Source organism: Macrobrachium nipponense, chromosome 35 (genome assembly GCF_015104395.2).
Source record: "Macrobrachium nipponense isolate FS-2020 chromosome 35, ASM1510439v2, whole genome shotgun sequence".
NCBI classification, from domain to species: domain Eukaryota; kingdom Metazoa; phylum Arthropoda; class Malacostraca; order Decapoda; family Palaemonidae; genus Macrobrachium; species Macrobrachium nipponense.
The window spans coordinates 53,943,273-53,949,272 of record NC_061096.1 but is presented as its reverse complement, the minus strand read 5'-3'; positions in this window follow the sequence as shown (position 1 = coordinate 53,949,272).

The window sequence follows — 6,000 nt, the reverse complement described above, 5'->3', positions numbered from 1 at the left end:
TATAATATATATATATATACATATATATATATATATATATATATATATATATATATATATATATATATATATATATACCAAGTATGTTGCGGTATAATGCACGGTTACCGTCGGTGAAGAGAAGAGCATGCGTGCGGTTGGTAACCTTATTACAAAAATGTCCCAGAGAATTCACTTTGTAAGTAGATAAAGAACAACAAATATTTCAGGAAATTGGTCTAATTCTCTTCGCTCAGCCCTGCATTGATATTGGGACTCCTGGTTATGAAAGACTGTTACCTACTTGACCGTGGGAAGTTGGAACAGTGATATGTCACGTAAGCATACACACACATGAGTATGCATATCCGGTTCATATCATAATTAGCTAGTTATTAAGGTGTTATTAAAACTGGTTCACTTTGGATATTTGTAGTGAAGTCTTACGAACAATCCGAGACCGATGCTTTTTTCAGGGGCCTTTAAATATATTGCGAAGGGGACCTTGGCTTTATGTATAGATGTCAACATCATATGAGCATCTGCATACATGCGTTTGGCAGTTTGGATTTAAAATGAAACAGTAGCATTCTTCGTGTGATCTATAACTGTATTCCTTTTTGTCTCGTCAAAAGTATGGATGATTTACAAAGGTCTTGCAAGAGCAGTAGTACTTTACTATGGGAGGATACCCGTAATTAGTTGACCCAATGCAGATGCAGCGTCGAATGGACGATCCTTCTTATGCGATTAATATTCAGGTGGTGGTAAGCAAGACGATGCCGAGGGTCTATGTCCCGCTGGCTTGGCAACAGCCTGGTCTTCTCTGGATGGTCGTAGGGAGGATGAAGAATTTTGGCTTCACTGTAAGGAAAGGGTTCTGCTGTAGGATTGCTTCCTTGAATGAAAGTAGATTAACTTTCATCTTGTATGGGGGCAGCTATGGGCGTGGCGGTAACGTTTCCGAATGGCTCCTTCCTGAAAGGGACTTTATAGGCAATGATAGACTCGTGTGCCTCATCCTGATGTTATTTCTTTTGATAGAAAATCATTTCTCGATATAATGTGGTTCGGATCCCACAATAAGCTGTAGGTCCCGTTGCTAGGTAACCAATTGGTTCCTAGCCACGTAAAAATATCTACTCCTTCTGGCCAGCCGTAGGATAGCTGTTAATCAGCTCAGTGGTCTGGTAAAACTAAGGTATACTTAACTCATCCTGATGTATTGAGAGAGTGGGGATCTTCGAAATATTCTAAAAACAAATCCAGGCACAGAGAGTAAATTGGATGACTATTGGTAACAATTTAAGTACTACTTTTTACGTTTTCATTAAACGCAGTCTGTGTCTGTAAGTCAGTAGGTGATGTCGGGAGAAGTAAGCTACAAGACTTTTATCAGGCTTTGCTAGATAAAAGTTAGGCACACAGATAAAGAGAAATAGGTCATAGTACTCTTCCTTTGTGCCTGTACATTGACTGACGTGTATGCTTTTTTTTCATTATTGACTACAGAACGTTCCATTTATTCAAAGAGATGATAGACATAGTCATAAATAAAACCATTTGTGTAACATGTCCACCATTGTACTGACTGCCATTATTTTTTTTATAAGAATTTTTCATGCTTATTGAGTATTCATGGTTTTTTTTAGCTCTTTGGCTATAGCTGTTTTGTTCTGTTTCGAGATTTTTTACTGGTTTTATGTTCCAAGTTATGGAGTAATGACTAACAAGTGTATATAGGATTGCAATCTTATGAAACTGTTTGTACTTTGTGAGCAAAATCTTTCTCTTGGCTTATAGCCTGAGTTCGAACAAGACCTTTGCTTATTCTTGGTGATCATCCTCATTTTATTTTTTAGTTATTTTATTCAGACTGGTTGCTTTCCTCTCATTTTAAAATACAACCTGCTTTTAATTTGCTTTGAGAACTAATTTTTGCAATTCCTGCTTATTTGTGCTTTTCAGTTTACTTTCCTTTCAATTTTTGTCGCTTTAAGTTAGAAACTGCAAGTTTTGTTGATTAAAAAAATGAATTCCTTTGTGTGTTTTATCCTCTTAAGTCGTCCTCATTAGGATTATTGGCATAATTGTTGGCTAGCCAGTCTTGTCCAGTGCTCCTAGACAGGGAATTTCAGCTCTAGCTGCTGAATATTTGTTTGTTTGTGACTCCCTCACCTTTTCCCTTCATGCTGTCTTATTGTGAAACCTCGTAGTTCAGTGGTGTTTTCAGTGAAAGCTTCTTATGTAATTTTTACCTGGTCTGTTTGACTAAAATTCTATTCCCCCTCACCCCCAACCCCCCACCACCCTCTCTCTCTCTCTCTCTCTCTCTGCTTTGCATTCATCTACAACACATTACGCAATGCCTTTGAATGTGATCCTTCGCTGCAACCTTGCACGCCTATTAAGAAGTCGGATAGACTCCTCTCCATTTAAGCCACAAAATGATGCGAGCGCCTGGCCACACGTGTGTCTTATCCAGCAGACCTACTTATTCGTCCTTCTGGAAGGTCGCACCCCATACGTACTAACAAAATTCCAGCCAGCGACAGGTCTCGTATCGAGATGAGTCAACGGAAAGCATTGAGATTTAGTTGCCATAGGGAATCAAGGCAGAAGAACTATCTCCATCCATTTCTGAGTCATAATAATAAAGGAATAAATTCAGAAGATGAATCGTATTCGTATGGAACAAGCCTACAGGGGCCATTGACTTGAAATTCAAGATTCCAAAGGATATGGTATTCATTTGAAAGAAGTAGCAGAAGGCAAAAGGAAATACAGAAAGAAGAGATGAGTTGATGTGTCATATTTTCTTTTAAGTCTTGATTTTTATTATAAAAATACTTACGGACTCCGTATACCTCTTAAGTTTATACTATAGAAAGTACTTATTGATTTAATTTAATTTTTGGATTACGTATATTATTGAGAATACTTTTGGATTCACGTAAGCTACGCCTTAATTTATATCATGAAAAATTCTTATAAATTTGTATGTAGTACTTGCGCATACAGAGGCATAGAGGGACATCCATTTCATACGGCAGAGATAACGACACGCAGACAATGAATCGTACCCTCCTTCACTGGGACAAAGGACATCTCGCTGAAACATCCCTGGGACACGAACGTCCCCCGCCCTCACACATTGTGCAGAAAAACAGCTAAATATACCCGCGATTTGTTTTCACCACTGTCTTGCCTAATCTCAGGAGAACCAACAGATCACGGGGGAAAAAGAAAAGATATAAAAATGCATACCCAACAGAGTGGGTATGAAAAAAGCTATAACAGAAACGTGTGTGTGGGAACCCTTAAGTCTCAATTGATGACACATGATCAAGTTCGTACCCGGACGTGTGGAGTGTGTATGTTTTTAATCAAGATTTTCTCTTTGCAGATTGGACGTTAATAATATATATATATATATATATATATATATATATATATATATATATATATATACATATATATATATATATATATATATATATATATATATATATATATATATATATATTGGATTATTATTTTGCAACATATAACTCTATTTCTTGCCCAATCATACACACGCACACACACACAAATATATATATATATATATATATATATATAATATATATATATATATATATATATATATATATATCTGTGTGTGTGTATGATTGGTCAAGAAATAGAGTTATATGTTGCAAAATAATAATCAAATGTGAATGAAATTATATGTTGGAAAATTCATATGAAGTATGAAACCCTTGGCAGACCATTAATGCTAAAAATAAATGAATGCAATTCAAGAGTCAGTCAAGCAGTAATCTTAAACGTTACGTTAACCCTCATAATCAATATTCTTCCAAAAATACACTTCAAGAGTCAGTCAAGCAATAATCTTAACGTAACTTCAACCCTTATAATCAATATTCTTCTAAAAATTTCGCAGAATTAATTGACCCCTTCTCAACCTGACTGTGTTTCGTTAGTGCTCGATATAAAAAGCTTGACTTTTTCTGTGGCTGTATACTACAATAAACACTGATATTTCACTCTTGATCTTTCCTATGAATACAGTTTTCGGAAATAGTCTTTTGCACATCAGATACAGTATATAACAGTGTCATGAATTGGAGAATGTGTTTTATGACAGCACTGAATCAGAAATCAGTCTTAAGAAACGTTGCGCTTAAAATTCTACAGATGGTAAAACCTTTCGCCAAAAAAAAACACAAAAAAACTATCTTAAATATGTGAGAGGTGGAACCTTTCTAATTGTATGAAATATTTTTGCTAATTCCTTTTCGAGTCTCCTACTGATTTTCATTCTACATCGTGTTCCATATCTATCATGTGTCGCGTCATCCACAAATTCGATCGAAATTTTTCAAGACTAAAAGTAGACTCAACGTACCGTACTTTCTCTTTCGTACGGAATTAGTAGTATTTAGTACTGTCTAAATCAAGGTCTAGACCTTGGTCTAAATACTCAACATTCTGCACTCGAAACTTACTTTTCACTTTGACGTAAGAGAGACGAAAAAAACTAATAAGTACAATCGGTGTTGACCGCGAAAAGTAGGTCTAACTTCGACAAAGTGTCGCGAAAAGTCTAACTTGAGTTTAGGATGAATTATTGGCGGGTTTAGTGATCGCCTTCATCAAGGGAATGTGTGAAGATATTCTACTTTTTTTTGTTTTTCACTAAACATGGGATACACTATGCAACGGAAGTGAAAGGGAGAGATAGGGTTTCTTCTCTGCAGTCCTGCCCGTTTTGGGAAGCATCGGCATTTAATGGTGGTGGAAGGCGGGGAAGTGGTACTTAAGCCTCTGAAGATTTGCCATTATCATCATCATTATTATAACAGCGACAATAGATAGTTTCTTGCAAACATTCGGTATCAGTTCAATAAACTGTAATGGAAAAATTAATGGAAATGCGAGGAATAATGACTTTATCATAGTTTGCCATATCTATAAAGTTTTCTTTGTACGCAAATTGCTAAGTTAACATTGAAAATGGACAAGAGAGGGACACTTCAAGTGAAATGAGTAAGCTGAAGCAACGCATTGAAAATAAAAAAAAGAATAATAATAATAATAACAATAATAATAAAAATAAAATACTGGGAAAATTGTTACAAGGGTTGCTTAATAGTATGACCCCTATTAAAGTATGTTCGAAACCAACAATAATTTGTAATAGCAACGATGCTGTAAATCATAATGTCAACAGAAATGTTGGTAAAATTTACCACCAAAGCCTTAACATGATTCTAAAATAATCATTGACTAGTAAAAACAGTCTATAGATAAAAACAAATTATATATCTAAGGATAAAAAAAATCATGAAAAGTGACGATATTAAAAATAGGTAGTCAATGCGCCGATGTTTCTTCGGCACAATCGAGTTTTCTTTACAGCGTATGTAACTCTGCCATGAAACTTTCAGCCGCAAACCTATAAAACTTTCAGCCAAGGCTTGGTGGTGGCCTGTGTTGTTGGGACCTATAGCAGTGCCAGGCGCACTATCATGGCTAAACTTAACCGTAAATAAAATCAAAACTACTGAGGCTAGAGGGCTGCAATTTGGTATGTTTGAAGATTGGAGGGTGGATGACCAACATACCAATTTGCAGCCCTCTAGCCTTAGTAGTTTTTAAGAACTGAGGGCGGACAGAAAAAGTGCGGACAGACAGACAAACACATCTCAAGTTTTCTTTTACAGAAAACTAATAATGGCTATGAAAACTCAAGTCACCTCCAACGCATACAACACATACCTTTAGCGGGTAAAAACATTCATGAAAGATTTTTGATTTGACAGTATGCATTTTGGACTAAGAAAAATAAGAAGAAAAAAGGAAAATAATGTGTGTATGTGTGTGTGTGTGCAGGTAGTCGAATCTATCAGTGAAATAAATAATTTACTTCATTTCTCTTCTTATTAGCCTCTCTACAAGAATTAACAAGGTATGATAAAGCAGGGAATTTTCCATTAAATAAAATGAAATTTTCAA